The following is a 23,909-nucleotide window of genomic DNA, read 5'->3' as shown; positions in this document are numbered from 1 at the left end:
ACTTATTTCCTGGTAAGGGTAATATAGTATGGTTTGAAGAAAAACCTATCATGGTTCAGATAGGTGAAATGATTAGGGATCTAGGAGATAGGTCTGGTGAAACAATCTGGGGATACTTTAAGGAATTTCAAATTAGGATGCACAAAAGGGAAAGAATACCAACCGGTATAGTGCAGAAGTACAAAGACAATATTTTCTTTCTTGTATACACAAATTGTTGCATCATTCAAGCAGTTCAACACAAAACCTTTTGGGTTCCACCTATGGGTTATGAGGTTGCAGCAGACATTGTCAAAATTCATGTAAATATGCTACTATCCAAACTTGTAGACCACAAGGCAAAGAGATTTGGAACTTGTGAGGAGGCGAGCTCCATAATAAAATAGGAACTTCAGGTGCCAATCATGGAAAGAAAAGTAAGAAGAATGATTGATACTCTTGACAAAAAATGTGGAGGTGAAGCATTCGGTGCCACTACCTCCACCGGTACTAGTGGACAGATAGGGGCCAAACCTAATAAAGATGAAGAATTAACAGGAGAAAAGAAGAAAGTGTCAAAGACAAAACCAACAGGGACTTCAGCAACCAAGCCTACAACATATACAAAAGAAAAGGATTCAGGTACTCTTGTATCTTCCCCAAGTAAAGATAGACCGGTAGGAGTGACTTATACCAGAAAGAAGAAGAGTGAAGGAAAAGTTGATACAAAAGTCAAAAAGGATGAAAAAGAGGGTGATATCACTGACACCCAATCAAATGTGGAAATTAAAGAGGTTAGAAGAAGTGGAAGAAACAAAGCCCCAACAGTTGATGAATTGGTCCATGGGATCAAACAATTTGGAGGCCTATCTAGTGTTGGGAAAACATATTCCCTCAATAATGAAGAAGACAAAAGGAAAATTGAAGAAGCCCTGATCTGGAACTTGCACAAGTTTTGTAGGATTCCTAGCGAATTATATGGATTAATCCCATTAGATTTGCAAGATCAAATTGAAGGAAGATGCAAAACAGCTCTGGCTATTGAGAAAGAACATAGAATAAAAGCACTCATGGAAGTGCAACATGATTTAGACCTTGATCAAGCTTCACTAGTGGCTGAAGCATGCATTCAACATTTCAAGATAAGAAATAGAACTGGGAGAGTTGGAGTAGGTGAAGTTGAAGAAGTGCACGAAGAAGGTGTTTCCTTGTGGAAGAAAATCATGAACCAACAAAAGGAAGTTGAAGAAGAAATAGCAAAGGAAACAAAACAGGACCAAGGTGCAGTTGTCCTTGACAAAGAAAAAGGTAAGGAAAAAGACTCTACTGAAGTTTTTGATTTTTCTCCGTTAATGAGATCATAGGAAATTTTGTGTCAAACATTCCCAATCTAAGAAAGGATGTCGAGAAATTGGTTCACACTACACCGGTGAAGGAAGCTGATCAAACTAAGCTTCCCTATCAAGATGAAGTGACAATTGAAGACATTCCTTATGAAGATACACCCCACAAAACTTCATTGACACCAAATCCTATTCTGTCAGAAAAAGGCAAAGAGGAAGAGAAGAAAGTAGAGGATAAGAAAGCAGTGATGGATACTCCTCCGGCAAAGAGGAAGTTAGACTTAGAAAAGGAAAGTGAAAAAAAGAAAATAAAAATCGTCACCGCAACTAGTTCAGAGGTTGAGACTGCAGAAAAGGAAGAAGAAACATAGGAGGAAGAAGAGGGAGAATCGGTCATTGATATAAAGAAAATGACTCCCAAGCAATTGATGAAAGTCTCAGAAAAACTAAAAATTCAAGCTGAAAAGGCTAAATTGAGAGCAAAGAAAAAGAAGGCAAGAATTCTCAATTCTGCCAAGACAATTCTATCTAACCTTATTCTTGATATTGCAGTTGATGATACTGCACCCATCATTGATCAACTGAGTACTCTTGTTACAACAATCGGTTCAGAGGCAACCAATCTGGAGAAGGTTGCAGTAAGGCAATATGAATCAAAGAGAGGAGAAAATTTAATGGAACAAATATCAGTTGGAAAAGTTTCCCTCTCCACCCAAACAGAAGAAGTCAAAAATATTCTATAGGAAGTTGGTCAATTATTGGTCAAATCTTCAATTTTTATCGATTTAATCAGAGATCTAGAAGATAAAAGAATTCATACTAAAAAAGAAATTCAAGATCTGATAAGTTCTTTTGATCCTCTTACTAGTTCAGCATCAACTTTCACTGACAAGGTCAAATAGCTTAATCATGAAATCAAAAGGTTGAAAGAAGAAGAGGACAAACAAGGTCTTAGTTTGTTAGAGATACAGTGCTATCTGGCACCAATTATTGATTCATGCAAATGAATATTAAAGAAGCAGAACGCCTCATAAGTGAACCTGACTGCAAGACAAGCGATGATATGGAGGTTTTTATCACAGTTTTGCATGGACACTTCACCACCATGAAACAGGTAAAATCTTCATGGGAATCCTCTTTGAAAGTAGCTCAAGAAAATTTCAAGGAGATTTTTTGCTCTACTTTGACAAATTATTTTGTATAGTCTTTGCCATTGATGGCAAAAGGGGGAGTTTTGGAGATTTGTACATTGTGAGTTATAGGGATTAGAAACAGGGGCCAGTACCGACACATTTTTGTAATATTTGCCATCAATGCCAAAGGGGGAGTTTGTTGGCATTTTGGTGCATTTTGTATGACCGGTGAATGATATGGTTGTCATTGTTGGCAACAACATCTTCCCAGTCTTCATAGTCTATTTATAGTAAGTAGACCGGTATATAGAGGTTAACCGGCTAAGCAATGTGTAGATAGGGTAAGTAGTGAGTAGACTAGCCCAGAAGAGGTCAACTGGCTAAGCAGTGAACAAATCGGTATAAAGAAGGTAATCGACTAGGTAGGTTTTGATCGGTACATCGATAGAGTCTATAACCGACAAACTTGGTAATGATTAGTTAACATCGAGTTAAACCGACAGTTTTCTCTAGTCAACCTGTGGACTTATCGACATGAAAGACTATTTTGACAAAGATTCCTAGAACAATTTTTGGAGAGTGATTTATGGCACGGTAACATAATTTTGAATCGAATGTTTTAGAGGGAAAGTTGGCAACAGATCAAAAGGGTAATAAATTCACATAATTTTTTTTGATGAGGTTGTTGTTTATGTGAAAAGAGATATGTGGAAGTAAACACAAGGGGAGCAGAATAGAGTGCAGAGCTAAGGGACAGAGGACCAATAGAGTGAAAAGCCGAGGATCAGTAAATCGACAGAGTGTAGAGCCGAAGGTATATTCAGGAAACCGTGTTGTGCAAAGCAGACACAACTGGTGTAGATAGAGTATGATTTTTAGTGTGATCTGATCAAGCTATTAGTAGCCACTCCAGCAGATCATCTTTCTGTTTCTTTTTAACCATTGCAACTAAAATCCCTTAATAGGGTGAACTTTAACAGGTCCCATTGTAAAAATCCCTTAACCGGGTGTCATCTTAATTGATGATCCTAAGACCTTTAACAAGGCTACCTTTAACAGGGTAAAGGCACTGACAAGCCTTAATCAAAATCCCTTAACCGAGTGGCACTTAATAGTTTCTTTGTAATCTCCTAACAGTGATGGCTCCTCACCAGGCGCACTCTAGAAGAGTACAAATTTTGTGAGTTCCTACTAACCCGTGGTTTTCTCCCATTTGGGTTTCCACAAGATAAATCTTGGTGTCATTGTGTATCTTTTCATGCATGCATATTCTTCTGCAGTAATTATTTATATTGATGAATGTTAAGTTAGTGAAAAATTGAGTTAAAAGTTTTAATTAAGTAAAACTGGTAAAGTGTTGATTCACCGCTCCCCTCTCAGCACCGGTTGGGACTAACAGTGTATGCAAAGGGGGGTCCACTACAATAACAAAGAAATGGGTTAAATTCATGAGTTTTATTATTATTGTTACTCGTATTTCATTAATTAAAAGAAAATTACAAGGGTGCTCTTTACCTCATGGGGCCACATCATCTTCCTGATCATTTTGTCTAGCCTCATCCTCAACATCCTAAACACCCTCTAAATCCTCTGGAGTTGAAACACGAAAGGTTATATTAATTAATACACCAAGTGCAATTAAATTTGTTTAAAGAAAGAACAGTGGTCATATTTACTTGGTGGGGCCCCATCATGTTCCTGATGTTGTCCACCTGGATCATGCTCAACTTGCTCACCATGGTCTACATGCTCTAAAATAAAATGAGGGCTAGCCGACACTCTATCTGTCTCTATCTCCTACGGGTGGCATGGTTCTACTATTAGGACATCATGAATAAATTATGTAATGACATTAGAATTTAAAACACAATGAATTAATTATGTGACCATATATATAAGTGAAATAAATTTATATCAAGAAATCAATATCAAATAGATAATATTCTAATTGCATACCAATACATTTCATTCATGTCATTGATCTTCTTCTTCATCCAACTCATCATCATCATCATCATCATCATCATCATCATCATCATCATCATCATCATCATCATCATCATCATCATCATCTTCATCTTCATCATCATCATCATCATCATCATCTTCATATTGGTCTTCTTTATGAACAATTCTGTCAGGAACATCATCAACTAACTGTCGATCGTGATCATCATCTACATCATCTTCTACTTCTTTGGTCTCTTCTTCTTCCATCATATTATACTTTACCGACCTTCCTCTTGGATCATGTCTAAGAACAAATGACCAACCCGGTTTATGAGGAACCTTTGAGTAAAATACCTGCTCACATTGGCTTGGAAGAACATAGGGCTTATTTCCAACTCACTTTGATGGTATGATGAAAGAATAAGTATCCGATCAACTATTGAGAGGGGGAGGGTGAATCAGTAGATAGAAAAACTGATACAAACTTCACCAATCTCAAAAATCAATTTCTCAAAGTAAAATTAGAATAATACCTCTATCAAGATAAAAACTCATAAGATAAACCAATTGACTGTTACAACAAATTAACAGTAAACAACTTCTTCATTTCTCAATGCTTCCGGTTATCACGACTTATCAAAATAGTTAAGTAGTTAAGTAAATCAACCATGAAAACATAACCACAAAAACATTCACCACTTGACACAAATATTTTTTGACGTGGAAACCAAAATAGGTAAAAACCACGGTGAGATGAGACTCACAAGACAACTATTTGAACTCTTCTGAAGTTCGCCCTGTTAGGAGCCTAGCCTGTTAAAGCTTTACAAAAAGTCATGTTAAGAACTAATCCTGTTAGGAATCACCCGGTTAAGGGATTGACTACAAATGCCTTGTTAGAAGCAATACCCTGTAAGCAGTAACCTCGGTAGAGGATTTAAAAATCCAAGCTAATGGATCGCCTTGTTAGAGGATTTGAATAACACCAAGCTTGTTATAGCTTACTCGGTTAGGGGATTTCAATTCTGCTGTAATTGTTAGAAAACAACAGGAGTTTGCTGATCTGTCTGAATAGCACTACACTTGCTTGATTGTAACACAACAAAAACCTAATTCCCATAGAAATTACAAACAAATTGGTTCAAGTACGACCATTGGATTACATAGCAATCTCTGCACATCAATCAAGAAAACCTTGATCGCTCCTTGATCACCACTTCATCAAACTTAGTAACTCATCATGCGCTTTGCATTAGATGCAATACATTTGCTCATTCCCTAGACAAAAAATGTTACAACAACTCGCCAAAATCTCTTGGAATTGTCTTCATACAATAATCATACGTGTCATAATCATTACCAATCACCATCAGATCATAAACCAATATAACTAATTCACCAAATTTAATCAATTAGGGTTTATCAAAAACAACAGGTAGGGTTTACTGGTTACATCAATAGATAAGGTTTACACCGGTTACCGGTTCACTCGACAAATTCTTCCTACCGGTTACAGTAACAATATTACAACAATATCAACAATATCATTACCGGTTAATTGACATCAATGACAACATAACATGTCATTAATGCAATCTTCATGCAAATGCCAACATGCTCAAACGACCTTGTATTAACCATTGTAAATCCATTATCATGTTCAATAACTGCTCTGTCAAGATCATTTTCATTCAATCGTAGCCTGTACCATTGGACGACGAAAAAAACTAATTTGAAGGACCTAAAGTCACACTCAAATATATCATCCAAAATCCCATAGTATCAATTTTTTGAGACTCGAGGATGTATGTCAGTTCTAGACGAAACATTAGTCACCTGAAATACAACACTTATTCCAAAATCACAAGTTTTCTTCATGTCATCCAACTTTTTGATGCGAAATTTATGACCATTGCACCATATAGCCTTGTGGTGTTTCACTTGCAAAATGTCAATATATAATATATGCATCATAACAATTGGAAGAAAATTAAATAATATGGGTGATTGATATATTTATACATACATCTTTATCTCTTAAACCATATGCTAAATCAATTTCTCTTTGTGTAACACTAGAATCTCCATTACGGTGAGCTTCTTTAACCAATGAAGCCACACCTTCCCATGTTAATACGCGACCAGATTGTTGACATCGTTGAATCCATATCGTCATCCAATCAAGATTGTTTGCAACATACAAATGTAGTGCATCCCACTCTCGACCAACTGTACAAAAAATAACTAGAAATTTACAACTGAAGTATATTGAAGATTACGAATAAATTAACTACAATATATATAAAAATAACTACAATATCGAATAATTACCTCTCACTTTTCTCATTGTACCTTTCCCCATTAGGTTCTCCCCTTCAAATTTGTTAATGGAGTTAGGATCCCAAATATGATCTACACGGATCTTTGTCGCGAACTTAGGAAGGTATTCAGTAATGTACACCATAGTTTGGTATACCATATATCCCTCCACCATAGAACCCTCAATTTGTGCTCTTTTTCAAACCAAAGACTTTAAAAATTTCAAGTGCCTCTCAGCCATCCACATTTTGACCTTGTGTGTATAGGTCCACACAATTCAATCTCCTCAAATTGGTGTATGAGGTAGTATTCTTGTGCATTGAAAAAAGTTGAAGGTAGACACTTTTGCATTTCACACATTATCTATGAGGATTTTTCTCTTCCAATATTTTATCTTCTTTATGGATTTTCTTTAGATGACAACCACTTATAAGAGATTCAAGACACAAATATACTAACGAGGCTTTACAAAATAATATACAATATATTACATAACAAGTAATATCACCAGAAATTGAACAAATATCACTACTTACCTCATGTATTTTCCAAGATCATATATAACTTGCTTGACATTATTGTCGAAGTGGTTTGGGAGAGATAGAGGTAGAACATACTGCTACAATTATAAAATGATCTTTTTCATTGTTTTCTATCATAATACAATGAAAAGTACATACAATATACAAATATATAGTAAATACACAAGAACATGAATTGCCTTAATGAAGGTATGACAATCATGCGTTTTCATCCTTGGCCCAAATTCACTTTTCTTTGTTATGAGATTGTTTATGTTTGCAGCAAATCCTGTGGGAAATCGAATTTTTCGTATGACTTCTTTTATAGCATTGCTTTGCTGCTCCGTTAATAACCAAGGAAGGACACTTATATTAATCTGGTCTCCATCGCTATTTGATTGAATGACATTTTTCATTGCATGAATGGATTCCTGAATGTCACTACCAATTTTGATAATTTTTTCTTTGTCACGCCTTCCATCCAATATTTTCCATAATGTCTCTGTTATATTCTTTCCAATATACATAGTATCAAACAAATGCACAATTTGTAGCTACTCATAGTAGGGCAACCTACTAAATTTTTTGGGATAACTCTTTAGTCCCTTTGGAAGGTGGTCATTAATGCCTTGACGACCTTCACGAGGCATATAATATGTTAATAAATTTAACAATGATGATCATCATGAATTACATCATTAGTAAACAAAACACAATATAAAAATACAAATTCCAAACATAAACCATTAGATGGAATGACATTACCTTGACGATTAATTCTATTATATTCCAACTTCCATAGACGAGGTGTCATTCTTCGTGGCTTTGATGTAGTCTCTTCTTTCCCATTGAAAAGATGTTTTTCAGTATTTCGATACTTATGATTTTTGTGGAGGAAGTGCCTATACTCATCAAACACATGTTTTCCTAAACTTTTTGAATAACGAGATTTCATCTTTGGACCACAAACTGGACATGCAAATTTTCCCTTTGTTTGAAGACCTGCAAGATCATGTATAATTGGATTAAATATGATATTTTTTTATATTTATAATTATGCGCAAGTTGATCACTATACATACCAAAAAAATGTGTTAGCCCTAGGGCATCACGAATTGTCCATACAAGCATTGCATGGAATTGAAATTGTCTTTGTCCTATTGGTCTAGAGACGTCATACATAGTGACACCATTCCATAACTCCAACAACTCGTCGATAAGAGGCTCAATATATACATTCATATCTTTAACTTGGTACTTACCTAGTTGAATGAACAAAAACATTACATAATTATTATGGCCATTTTTCTGCAATATGTATAATTTAATGTGGATGAATATTAAATGAAAAATACCTGGAACAATCATTGCCAACATTATGTGCTCCCTCTTTATTGACATCCATGGAGGAATGTTATTGTTGATAACAAAAACAGGCCACACCGAGTAAGTAGATCTCAACTCTCCAAATGGATTGACATCGTCTGCTGCCAATGAAAGCCTGAGATTACGAGGTTCTTCTTTAAAGTGTGGCCACTTTTTCGTTTATGTCCATAAATGCAGAACCATTCCGCAGACATTTGAATAATGTCATCTTGACTTCTATTGCGTGCATGGTAATCCATAAATTGTACCAAGCTTTCGCACCTAAATAATCGTTGCAAACATGGAATAATGAGAATATAACAAACAACCTTGCGAGGCACCCTTTTTGTTAGTTGATCTGTTCGATATCTACTCATATGACATTCAGGGCATTCTGTTGCAAATTCATGTTGTTTATGATATATAATTTGATCATTGGGACATGCATCTATTGCTTGATACTTCATTCCAATATCTTTCATAATGGCAAAAATTCTCGGTACGAGTGAGGTAGAATATTTGATGGTGGTAACAAAAACTCACCTATCAATCTACAACCACAAATATAATTTGTTAATATAAAGAATCTTAATGGTGCATGTTTCACCATTTATTAAATATAATGAAAAAACAACAAAAATAGATGAAAAAAGATGACATATATGACATACCTTAACATATGTGAGATTGTTATGTTGGATAAATTGTTCATAACCTTCAAGTTCACCAACAACAATACAGCGGAGAGAAGAGTTGTTTGGGAGCCTTCGTAAAGGGGCTCGTATGCCTTCTCAAGTAGAGGTACATCATGAACAACATCAAAGTCATATTTATCATCATGATCAGTTGCGAGAGCACTAAATGTGTTGTGGATTAATGTATTTGTACCATCATCTTTAATTATGTTTTCTGGCACATGATCATCTTCTTCCATAGGATCATTATCTTCAACTTCAATATTCACACCTCCATGGTCCTCCACTTGGAAAATCGCATTCTTCATGTTTTGGCAGTCTATATCTAGGGTGCTCCACCTATATAAAAATGATCGACATAAATAAACCATGATCATGATCTCATCATCAAGTGATTTCTTATGTATATAAATCGTTAAAACAATGTACAACCTAACTTGGCCTAGTGGTAGAGAACTTGTGTTCTTAAAAGAGAGGTCACAAGTTCAAATCCCAAAGGGGGTAAGGTATGTACACCTCATCAGCTTTGGCCCATCACCTATCAATTTTTATTTTTTTTGTTAAAATGATATAATGAACAACTTACCAATGGACGATAATCATGGCCCCCTTTAATGTGACCATGTTTCCTACAATGTTTCTCAGCTATTGTGATTAGAAGTATTCTAGTCTTTAAGCCCTTACAATTTTTGCAGGGACAATAACACTTTCCATCACCTTTTCTTTTCAAGCTAGACCACAATCTAGCAATTGTCTCCTCATTTTGTTCTTTGATGATATCATCTGACATGATCTTTCTTCACAAGAAAAAAAATTGGGCTATGGAAACTTCAATCTATAACCTTCACAAACTAAGCAAAACAATGTCGCAAGTACATAAGTCTTCTTAGAACTAGTTAAAAAGAACTTGAAATGTTAGTTATGAAATGATGTTTCACTATAATATACTGAATTGAAATACTTAAACATAGAAAAATTGCAAAACGAACCAAAACCATTGAAGATTCAACACAGTAACATCATGAACAACAATCATTGACAAATCACAAGAGTAGCAGTTATATTACAACAATGTCAAAGCACTCTGATAAAATTAGAGAGGGTCAAGAAGGTTCACAAAGATTTGAGGGATCCTATAGCCTCTCTACATCACTAGGATTCTCTAGAGTTTGCAAACTAGGCCAAGTAGTAAGTCAAGAGTAGCTACATTTAAAGGAGCTTGAAGGTGACCAACTCCCATCCATCTGTGATTTGGCTCATGTAAACCAACCATAAGCTGGGCAGCTTGAAGGTGGCACTAAGATGAGACAAGGTAGACAAAGATCCTCTCAAGGTGCAGATTGGAGGATAGAAAGCTTATCAAACATTTCTTGGAGTGATAAAAAATGCAAATGTGATTGTGGCTACTTATCAAATGGTTTTCAAGATTCCTTTGAAGCAAAAACATGTGTTGTTATCAGATGGTAGATATGGATGAGCTTTCACTTTGACAAATTTTGCCAAAATGTATGCTTCAAAAATATCTTAAAGAATAACTAGGAATAGTGGAGTCTACTTTTGTGTTAGAGGTTTTGTTCAGTTTATATTGAACCCATTAAGCATATTATAAATATTTGTATTCATAAGGAAAAGCAAAAGTTACAAAAAACTTGAAACCTGTACTATCAAAAAAGTCAACCCGATGGTAACACTTAAGACAAGTAGAAGCATGTGATCGGGATAGAATACACCGATGAAGTCCGTCGGCATAACACACACAAGTGGCAATGGAGAAATATTGTCTTGTCGATAGCCAATGAGGCTATCGATAAGACTATTCTTGATGAGAATGTTAGCAAAGCTTATGCTGAGGAGACATAACGTATCAGGAGGAGCTATGCCGAGGGAAAATACATCAGGGAAATTATGCCTATTGCCTGAACACTTTTTAAGCTATCCCGATGTCCGATGAGACTAACGGGATAAATCGCCCCAATCAACAAGAAGAGAGGTCATCGACTTATATTATCTCGATGAGTAAGAAGAAATCAAGAGGTTGTGAAAATCATCAGATCAGCATATACCGATCAACAGGTAATCTTAATGTATCAAAGAAAGGGAGAGTTATGCCGATGGCGCCAAAATAAAATTACATCGGGGAGACCTGTGCCTATGAGCCGTTGTCAAATCAAGTTTCAAAACTGAAGTAGAGGACTCTTATTAAATGCTTGTATTGGGTTCACAATCAGCCAATCTATGGGATGCTAATCATTGCGAGTTTGGAATTGAATACATTTGTTATATAATTGAAGTTGCCTGACATAAATCTCACACAATGAAGGAAATTGGCAGAATAGAGACTTATAATTCGTAAAGGGTAGAGTGAGAAATTGTAGTTGCAGAAATGGAGGCGTCTAGTTCTATAGGGAAAAAAAGATCAGCCAAGAGTTTGGAGTCAGGAGCCAAGAAATCCAAAACAGGAGAAGATGCCCCAGTTAGAAAATTGAACCAGGATATGATTGATCAAATGCAAGCGCCTAGCCCTAAGTCTAGAAGATCGAAACAACATCTACCTGGTTGGGATCAATTGGAAGATAGATACAAGGATGTCGGGGATGTTTGGACTAGGGTAAGGGGCTATGAATTGTTTTTATTCCATTACTTGAGGAGAAATAGGGAGGTGCCACTTTGCAACCCGTGGGTTACAAATCTGGGTAAGCTAATTGTCCCTAATCTTTTTGTAAATTTGAGAGTTTTAGAGATTCTAGTCAGAAATTATAATTCTGCGGGTAGATACATTCAGACTCCAAATGGAGAAGCCTTCATAAGCTTTTCAGTAAACACTATAAATGAAGTGTTCAACCTAGATTTTGGTTTTGATAAAAAATTGTCTTTTGGGGAATTGGAAGAGGAATATCAAAGAATGGACACTACATACCTTGGGTGGAAACTAGTTGTCCATAAAGAAGAAGCGGGAGAACTTACAAAACATGATGGGCCACCATTGAACATTGTTTTGTTCAAACATTACCTTCAGTACACCTATGTGTCTTGTGGGTAGTTAGGAGGCGTTGAGGTTCCAGACCTCACGAGTATTGGGCCATTAGTTTTAGCTTCAGACATTCAAATGTATGAACCTGAACCATTTGATTATGCATCATATTTGGTGGAGAGATTGCATGAGGGTTTTTTGAGCCTTAGGGATAATAATTGCCCTAATTTTAAGTTTAACTCATTATTGATGCATTTAATCTTATTCTATGGATGTTTTAGGGGTATGTGGCCCAAGAAATTGAGGCTTAACGTCAAAAATAGGCAAGGAGAGGTTCAGCCTGTTCAATTATGGACTTCTGTTTGGGATTCTCGTTACACAACATCAAATTATATCAAATTTGAGGAATGTATAGTAAAGCCAATTTATCGGATGTATGGATTTCCTTGTGATGGCTCAATCTTAGATGATATTAAAAGGTTTTTAAGACCTAAAGATTTTGATGATAGAAAGATAGTGAATCATAACTGGGGAGATTGGTATGTCCATAAGGGTTTCACATGTTTCAGGATATATGGGTTTGAAGGAACTCCCTATATGTTGCCAAAATGTGTTCCTGACTGAATAGCATGCTTGAAGATTGTCAGACAATTGAGTGTCTCAAATGCTAAAAACTTTGGGGATGTTCATAAGTAGGCTTTCTTGCTAGGTACTCTTAGCTTTGGCGATTTCACAATTGTTTCAACAAAAGCATATGATGTAATTGACAAGAAATTAATGGAATAATTTAATTTATTCAAACATTTTGCAATAAAGAATTATGATTCGGAAGGATATATCCACTGCTGCAAGAAAAAGGCAAAATCTAGGTGATTATTTGCATGTGAGTCTGGAAGCGGAAGATATATTTAGGAACATGGAAGATGGAGAGGCTCAAGAAGTGATTGATAGCCTAAACAAACAATTGGAGGAGAAAAGACAGAGGTTAATGGAGATGAAGTCAAAAGAAGAAATGTCAGAAAATGAACCAGAAGACATTGAAGCCATTTCTAGGTCACAGGTAAAAAGATGTGGAAGAAGAGTTCAATGAAGATGATCAAATTGTAACTAAAATGGAAATTTATAAAGATGCAAGACTGGATGGACATGCTTCTTTTGTGGCTGATGATGTATTTGTTAAATCCAAAGAATTTAAGTCTTTTCTTTATAATTTCAAAGACAAAAGGTTGAGGGAGTCTATCCCAAATGTGACACTTGAAAACAAGGCATAATTATTGAAGAAACTAAAAGAGGATACAAAAGTAGAATTGGTGAAAATGACTCCACAAAGAGGGAGACAATTACTAGTAGAGGCCGGAGTAATTCTTTTTCGAGGATGGGACCGAAGTGCCTCTTTTATTTTTGATAGTTTATTGCACTCTAATAATAAGGAATTCAAATTGGATATTCAGGGGGTTAATGACATTTTTATTGGGTCAAGGTTTGATCTAGCTGAGGAATAACTAATGCTACGGGCATTGTATCCACCAAATAAGAGACCAACAATCATTGATGTGGATAGGGCTTATAGACACATGATGAAATTAAAGGTAGGAGAAATTGATCCTATTGTCTCAGCAAATATAGGAGTAGATACTTCCAAATTCACAGGGCACAGATGGTTAGAGTGGTAAGGGAAAGGAATCAGTACAAAGCTATGTATGAGGAGGCCATCAAAAGAAGTGGACAGTCTGAACCCGTGTTGCTTTCTCCTGAAAATTCAAAATGGAAGAAGAAATGTGAGGAATTGTAGCAGGAAAATCAAAGAATTCTCAAATATATGCAAAGTGTAAGAATTGATACTACTTCTTTCTTATTGAATAAAAGATTTGAAAAGTTGCAAGGTCACTTGGAAGACTTTTGGGTTGTGTTTCAGAAAAATGTGGACAATGCAGTATCACATAATAGGATAAAAAATAGACTGGGGGTCAAGTTGCATGAGAAGAATTTGGAGGGAGCAGATGCCAAAGAGATTGAGAAAATTGAAAGGCTACTTGCAAAGCATGATAAATTCGATGCAAAATTACAAAAATAATATGATGAGTGTAAAGATGTAATCCAATATGTTATTCCTATGTTAGTTGACCAGAAAGGTGAAATTAAGGATAAGGATAAAAAATTGTTGAATGCCAAATTCTCCTCAGTGTTGCCCTTGATGCTGCCCGGACAGATGGAATAGAGTTAAAGGAAACCACTGCACAGATGGAGCAGTTTGTCACATTGGAGATCATGGTCAGGGACATGATTTATGATGTGAATACCTATAAGTTGGAAAAGTATTTGGAGCATATTAAGAACTATGGCGAAGTGCTTGGCAATTAGCTCTTGTTCTGACTGAATGTTTCAAATTGTTGTCTTTTAAAGTCTTATGTAATATGTTTTTTATGTTGGTAGTTGTGTTAGGGTCAGTTAGTTGGTTTTTTCTAATTAAGATATTAGTTAGTGTAATTCTAAATATAGGGGTATGCCCTTTCATTTTGAAACTGAATCCTCATCTGTATATACAGAGGGTCTTTTGATGAAATGAGAGATAGATTTGGAGATGCAATTATATACAATACTCTCGGGGTTTATTTTCTAGAAATGCCAAACTGGTGAAAAGATATTGTGCTATATGTAATCAGTTGATTATCTTATGTTTATTTCAATACAAAGATCAAGTGTTTTTCATCTTTGATGGTATTTATCTTTTTGATTGTTTGATTAGTTCCCTGTGATAAATCTATTCACTTAGATTATTTCAATGTGCTATCCTATGTTATTATAGTTTGGGTTAAGTTTCAGTTTGATTATCAGTTTGAAGGATTCAATGTCAAGCTTCATTCTGTCTTATTGGTCTTTCAGAGCAAAGTTAAATTCAGTAAGACTAACTGCAACATTATGTCAGGGGTGAATGCACTGGTCTACTATTGTTTGAAGATAATTTAATTAGGTGTTTTCAGAGTAATATCAATTAAGAAATCTGTAATGTCCCCACTTTGAAATAGGATTCAATAATATATAATAATAATAAAATTAAAATACAAAACATTAAAAAAATAACATTAAGAACTGAGATCCATAACTGGGATATTTTAAGGCATTTTATCAGGGGACATTACAAAATCATACTTATAATAAAGTAACCTTTTATTTAAAGCATTCATTTTCAAGCAAGTAATTCAAAGTTTTCAGTAATTATTTAATTGAAGTGACAATCTCAGGAATCATTTTCCGTCTAATGCACATAAACCTTGGAAACATTCGATTCCAATCAGGCATACTTGACAACAATGGGATTAATATCCATCAAAAGTCTCTTCTCAATCTTCAAAACACCCTTACAAGACAATAACTTAATAGACACCAACCATACTTTGAGGAAGACAAACATGACAAAGGCTACTGCCCTTACCTTGTAATGAAGTCAATCGCTCTGGTCAGTCTCTTGATATCATTATTACAGACTTATCCTCAATTTACAGAAAGATCCAATAGTTCAAATGAAAGTTATGATAATTCTTCCAAAACTACTATAGGATACAAGAAAGACAATATTAAGATAAACTATACAAGATACACATTATGAAGATAACTAGTCAAAATTCTTCATAACATCAAATGAAATATAGTTTTTGATTAGATTCTACTTTCTTTTAAAGTTCTATACAATACTCAGATTTCTATTAAACCCATAACAAAATATGCAATTTGTAGCTGGACCTAGAAAAGTTGCTTCCATACAAAGGGCTATTTTGAGGGCTGGAAGGGTTTACAATTGCAGAGAATTGTTGACCCCTCTAGAAGCTATGAAGTGACTTGTCTTTATAAATGCTGTTGGTTTTTTAAGGGTTAGAGGGACCGGGCAAACAACTTCTGGGAACCATGTTATGGATCCATTGGATGATACTAGAATTCATCCAGAGTCATATGAACTAGCCAAGAAAATGGTTGAGGATGTATACTATGAAGATGCAGGACAAGATATAGATGATATGGATGAGGAAACACAAGAAATGGCAGTTGAACATGTCAAAAAATATCCCCATTTGTTAAAGGCCCTTGATATTGATGAATATGCTAGAAGTATGGAACAACGAACATCCAATAAAAAACGGGAAACTCTTGCTGACATAAAGATTATATTGGTACATGGATTTAACGATTGGCGAACACCATATAAAGAGCCATCATAGGATGAGGAATTTTATCTGCTAAGTAGAGAAAATGAAGAGACCCTTTCAATGGGGAAAATTGTACAAGCAACTGCTCGTAGAGTCCTAAATAATCGTAGAAAAGTTGCTTCCATACAAAACGTTATTTTGAGGGCTGGAAGGGTTTACAATCGCAGAGAATTGTTGACCCCTCTAGAAGGCTATGAAGTGACTTGTCTTTATAAATGTTGTTGGTTTTTTAAGGGTTAGAGGGATCGGGCAAGCAGCTTCTAGGAACCATGTTATGGATCCATTGGATGATACTAGAATCCATCCAGAGTCATATGAACTAGCCAAGAAAATGGCTAAGGATGTATTTGTGAAGATGCAGGACATGATATAGATGATGTGGATGAGGAAATACAAGAAATGACAGTTGAACATATCAAAAAATATCCCCATGTGTTAAAGGCCCTTGATATTGATGAATATGCTAGAACTGTGGAATAACGGACATCCAATAAAAAGTGGGAAACTCTTGCTAGCATAAAGATTGAATTGGTACATGGATTTAAGGATTGGCGAACACCATATAAAGAGCCATCCTAGGATGAGGAATTTTATCTGCTAACTAGAGAAAATGAAGAGACCCTTTCAGTGGGGAAAATTGTACAAGCAACTACCCGTAGAGTCCTAAATAATCATATAAAAGTTGCTTCCATACAAAGGGCTATTTTGAGGGTTGGAAGGGTTTACAATCGTAGAGAATCGTAGAGAATTGTTGACCCCTCTAGAAGCTATGAAGCGACTTGTCTTTATAAATGTTGTTGGTTTTTTAAGGGTTAGAAGGACCAGACAAGCAGCTTATCTGAACCATGTTATGGATCCATTGGATGATACTAGAATCCATCCAAAGTCATATGAACTAGCCAAGAAAATGGCTAAGGATGTATACTGTGAAGATGCATGACATGATATAGATGAATATGCTAGAAGTGTGGAACAACGGACATCCAATAAAAGCGGGAAATTCTTGCTGACATAAAGATTTAATTTGTACATGGATTTAACGATTGGCAAACACCATATTAAGAGCCATCCTAGGATGAGGAATTTTATCTGCTAACTGGAGAAAATGAAGAGACCCTTTCAATGGGGAAAATTGTACAAGCAACTACCCATAGAATCCTAAATAATCGTAGAAAAGTTGCTACAATACAAAGGGCTATTTGAGGGCTGGAAGGGTTTACAATTGGATAGAATTGTTGACCCGTCTAGAAGCTATGAAGTGACTTGTCTTTATAACTAGCAGTCATAGAATGGAGAGGTTAAGGAGGTTGAGGATCCATATTTTGCCAAAGCAGATACCATTAAACAAAGTGAATAAGTTGCTAAAGCCCTACTATTCGGTAAGGGACTTTGAGCTAATAATTTGGTCACAATTTGATTAATAGTTGCTAACTCCCTACTATTCGGCAAGGGAATTCGAGCTAATAATTTGGTCACAATTTTCTTAACGGAATAACTTAGGATTCATGTAGTGGGGAATTGATGCCCCAGTAGGGGCAGCTCCAAATCACCTATCTTTTGCGTCCCTACACAGGGAGGGGACGATTGGGGAAGAAGCTACGGAGGCTACCCACCTATATGCCCTCACTCCCCACTTCTCTAGCCTCTGCTTGGGCTCCCCCCCTTTGTATTGTTCCTATTCTTGCTATAGGAATATAGATGATCTGAACAGTTCACCATCTGGGCAAGGGATATGCCCATTTGTTCTTGCTATAGGAATACAGACAGAATACAATCTCATGCAATATGTTCTTGCTATAGTAATATAGACAGTATACAATCACATGCCCCTACTATTATAAAGGGAGGTGTTATGAACCTCTTTTTATGGAAGTTTTTTGGACAAATGCAAAAAACAAAAGTAAACTTAAAAGATTTAGCCAACCCGAAAAGGAAAGCCCATAGAATTGTAGGGCTATTTCATTCAAATTAAATTTTAATTCATTCAAACTGAAATTAAATTCTGATTCATTCAAACTGAAAGCAAAGGCCCTACTATTCTATGGGGCCATTTACCAGGAATTAAAGCTAATTACAGATGGAAATAAAGTAAACAGGAGAATGCAAGGAAAGCAAAGGAACTTGCAAAAAAATCTTGATGACAAGAACGAAAGGACCAACCTCTTGTACAGTTGCTATCGAGCATCTATCTGCAACAATTGTGCTCGCTTCCTCCCAATTTTCGCACCTTGAGCCCGCGTATAATGATGGCACGTAATTACTTTTTTTTAAAAATACCTTGTGTTCGTCGGTATTCCGATGTCAAATATGAAATCTGAACTATCGGCAAAATTCAACCCCATGGTAACACACAAGTAGAAGCATGTGTTCGGGATAGAATACACCAATGAAGTCCATCGGTAGAACGCACACTAGCGGCAATGGAGAAATCTTGTATTGCTGATAGCCGATGATGCTATTAGTAAGACTTATCTCGCTAGACACTGGCAAAAGCAAAACGCATCGGCAAAGGTTACGACGATAAAGGGTCAAAGATAATGTTGCAGAGACACAATGTATCGGGAGGAGCTATGCCGAGGGAAAAGACATCAGGGAAATTATGCCCATTGCCTGAACATATTTTAAGCTATTCCGATGCCCGATGAGACCAGCGGGATAACTTGCACCAATCAGCAGGAAGAGAGGTCATCGACTTATGTTATCCCGGTGAGTAAGAATAAATCAAGAGGCTATGAAAATAATCGGACCAACATATGTTGATCGATAGGTAAAATCCGTGTTTGTCGGGATGTCGATGTGAAATTTCAACACATCTGAATTCCGACAAACACGGGGTATACTTTTAAAAAAAATAAAAATTAATCCAACAAAGCAAAAGAAATCCCATAGCCGGTTAGAATTGTTTGTTGTTTTTTTGTTCGAATTCCGACGTGAAATTTTAACACGTCAAAATTTCAACAAACACGGGGTAATTTTTGAAAAAAAAAACAAATTAATTCAACAAAAAAAAAAAAAAAAATCCCATAGCTTGTCGGAATTTCTCATCGGAAAACTGCTCCAAATGTACTAGTGCTATGTGTAACCTTTGCAAACCAACCTTGCTTTATTTCTCACAACTTTTCCATCCTCATCCAACTTGTTCTGAAATACCCACTTTGTTCCAATTACATTTTTATCTTTTGATCTATGAACTAGTTCCCATGTTTGATTCTTCTCAATTTGATCCAGCTCTTCTCTCATTGCCTTTATCGAACTTTGACCATTGCAAGCCTCTTCTACATATTTTGGTTCAATCTTAGATAGCATACATAACATAACTTGTTCTTGAGCTGCTTTACTTCTTGTGATAATTCCTTTGTTATTATCTCCAATAATCTGATCTACTGAATGATTCTTCTGTACATACCTTGGGGTCTTAGATGTAGATACCAAAGCATCCTAAGTTTCATTTTCTCTCTTTTTCTCTGGTTTTCTCTTTCCTTTTTTGTCAATCGATTCATCAGATTCATAACTTGTCAATTTGTCAGAGTCTTTAGTAATGCTTTCACCAACCTTCACATTTGCACTTTCAACAATCTTGTTCAGTATTTTGTTGTAACATCGGTATGCCTTGCTCCTTGTAGAATAACCTAGGAATATGCCTTCATCTTCTCTGCTATCAATTTTTTCAAGATTGTCTTCATCTCTCCGAATATAACACTTACTTCCGAATACCTTAAAATATTTCACTGTTAGAATTCTACCATGCCATAGTTCATATGATGTATTTATGATGTCTTTCCAAGTCTCTTCCAGTATGGAATTTTGTTAAGAGTGTAGACTAGTGTGTGAAATTCTTCTCTCCAATAGACTTCCAAAAATTTTGCTCCTTTGATCATTGTTATGGTTGTCTCTTGTATAGTTTGCTTCATCCTTTCCACTACAACATTCTGCTATGGTGTTCTCAGGGAAGATAATTATCTTCTAATACCATGTTTTTGACATAAATTGCTAAACTCATCAAAAGTAAATTGTCCCTCTCTATTAGACTTCAAACACTGAATCTTTCTATCAACTTCATTTTCATCTCTAGCCTTGAATATCTTGAATTTTTCTAATGCTTCTGACTTCTTTCTCAAAAATGCAACCCATGACATTCTAGAATAATCATCAAGAAACAACATGAAATACTTCTCGCCTTGTATACTCCTTATTTTGGTAGGACCACATAAGTCTATGTGCACTAAATCCAATGATCTGGTGAATGACTACTCCTTTCCTTTGTATGTTCCTTCGTCTACTTTCCAATTTGACATTCTTTGCATATATTGTTATCCGGTTTGGTCAGCCTTGGCAAATCTGTCACTGCACTTGATGAATTGATCTTTACCAAATTATCAAAGTTGATATGACACATCCTTCGGTGCCAAAGCCAGCTATTATTGATCTGAGATAACAAACAATGTCTTGTAGCTCCTTCTAGAAAATACATGTTTCCACTAGTCCTTTTCCCTGCTACAATAACAATTCTAGATCCCTTCCAGATCTCACAACCATCATCCTAAAAAACAACTTTGTAACTATTTTCGCATATTTGTCCGACACTCAAGAGATTTTGATGCAAACCCTTCACATAGTAAATATTGTCAGTATTATGTTTTCTATCAAAAGAATCAGACCCAATTCCCACAATTTGTACTATTTGATCATCTCCAAACCTAACAGAACCAACATCTTACTTTTCAATTTTTTCAAACTTACTTTTATCACTAGTCATATGATTTGATCATCCACTATCAATCAACCATTCATTTCTATCTCTTATAGCATGTAAGACAATAGCAATAGTCTTAGGAATATTAATTTTAGGTACATCCTTTTCTATCAAAAACAAGCAGTCACCATCTTCATAATCAGATTCATCATCTGAAATACCAACATCACCTTTAACATAGTAGGCTCTCTTATTAAAATTCCCTTTGCCTTCTCTAAACTTTTGTCTTGATCCTTTTTCCGGACATCTAGTGGCTATATGACCAATCTTTCCACATCTAAAGCATTTAAGAGGTAACATACCTTTATATTTGTCAATGTCTTTCTTCAGTTTCCTTACAAAGTTTGCTTCCAACTCATCCGAGCTTTCATCTTCCAGATTTTCCTTAGAGGATTTAAAGGAAGACTCAGATTTAGCTTTGTCTTTTCCAAACTTCCTTATCTCAAATACAGACAAGGTGCCATACAGCTGTTCCCTAGTAAACTTCTTCGGATCATAAGTTTCTTCAATAGTAGAGATCTTATCACTATAGTTTTCCGGTAGGGACATCATAATCTTATCAATTATGTCTTCATCTATCAAGGTGCCACCAAGTTCTCCGATTTCATTTATTGCATTGTCAACCTTTTGAAAATAGTTCGTTATATCTTCTCCTTCTTCCATTTTCAAGTTCTCATATCTCTCAACTTTTCCCAAACCTCATAAGAAGTATTCAATGAAATAACCTTTGTTAATTCAATCTTTGATAGAGCATTAAAGATAGCATAACTCACTTTTTCATTCTCTTCATATGATTGAATCTCATCTGGAGTGGTAAGACCATTTTCCGGTTGTACATACTTATTTTCTATAGATTTCCAAGTGTAGTAGCCCAATGAGATTAGATAACCTCTCATCTTCACTATTCAAAATCTATAGTTGGATCCTTCAAAGATGAGAATGGTTAGTTTATGTGCCATCATACCAGGATCTACCTCAAGCGGTTAAGCTCTTTTCCAAGGAACCAAATCTTTGATACCAATTATTAAATATCCGGGCAACTAAGAGGGGGGCTAAATCAGTTAACAACTTAAACATTTTCTTCATTACATTCACACATCCAGAATAACCAATAAAATTAATTAAAGCAGATATAACATGAAAGCACATACACAAAGCAAATCACACAATGAACACCACATATGACGTGGAAAACCCAAAAAGGGAAAAACCACAGAGAATGTTAGTTCTCAATATAAAACACTAATTAAGATGATTTTTGTAAAAGGTGGCTCATTGCCAAAATGCTCACTACATGTGGGCCCACTGCCTAGAAAAAGGGTCACTATTGAAAGAAGAAAGAAAAAGAGAATTGATGCAGGAGCATCCCTAATTCATGGAAATCTTGCATCAACCAAAAACATTTTCTTTCAGTTTGTTTCCTGTTTTGTAGTTTCAGTATTTCATTTTGTGTTTCTTTGCATTTGCTCACCAAATCTTGTGGAGCTAGACTTTGATTGTGGACATGTTCATCTGCCTTATCCTAAGTTTGCGGGATGATTGGATCTTTTTTTGGCAAGTTATTGCTTCTGGAATCTAAGACAGTTTTCTAGCTTAGAATATCGGAACCGCTTGGACCTATTTGGTTATTGGCAGATCTTGTGGATCATTTCCATAGCTTGTGATGCTTCAATTTGTTGATTCCAATGCTCCTTGGCGTGTGGCTGACCTTCCCTTGGGTCTGCACTTCATTCTTTGGATTTTCTCGAGGGACCTCTTTGGCAGAGGTTGACCTTGCTGTTTTACACGTTTCATTCTTGTTCATCAACATTTGTTCCCTCTTGGGCCGATGCGGATCTTCTTTGAGCTTGGAACATCATATAAATCAATGTAATTGAGCATTAGAATTCAGTAAGGAGAACATAGAAGAATAATCCTAAAGTTAGGAGGTTCGAAGTTGGCTCGCATTCTTGTTGGAGCCGAATTTGGCATAACACACATGTTTTTTACTCAGGCTTGTGACCCAAATCTTAAAATCCCACATGTTGTCGGCAGTTTGTAACTAATTTTCATGATATAATAGTCTATTTTGCATTGCTTCCATCATGATTATGTTGTTTTTGTTGTGTAACTCTTGTTGCACAATCTGAACTATACTCTTTGAGGACTATCCCATCGTGACTACACCAAGAATTCACTACTATTACACAATCTGCAATACCAGAACTGCTTTTGGTGACTTCTCAGCAACAACACACTTAACACATCACCAGCAATTGATTTTTTCTTTTTCAGTCTTGCACATCTTCCTTATCTTCATCATTCAATTCATCCTCTTATTTATACTGTCTTCAGGAAACATAATCTTCTAAGTCAGCCAAGACAAAGATTTGAAATAGGTCAACACTAAACATTCTGGTGGTGGGAAGGAATGAGAAGTAGACCATACCACAACACAAATCATTGGTCAGATCAACACGTTACATTCATAACAAATTCCAGACCCAAATCATGACTCACACATTGCACAAATGTTGTTACTCATCCTCAAATTTTGGACCTAATCTGGACCCAAAATAGAACTACCCAACTTAGCAGAAAATAAGAATGAAACCGAGATACTCATGAATACAATTGATCAAACACCATATTCGGTAAAAGAGAAACCTGAATTACCACCAACACAAACAAAAAAAATA

The sequence above is a fragment of the Cryptomeria japonica genome, chromosome 10, assembly GCF_030272615.1.
Source record: "Cryptomeria japonica chromosome 10, Sugi_1.0, whole genome shotgun sequence".
Lineage (NCBI taxonomy): Eukaryota > Viridiplantae > Streptophyta > Pinopsida > Cupressales > Cupressaceae > Cryptomeria > Cryptomeria japonica.
This window is presented reverse-complemented; position numbering follows the sequence as displayed.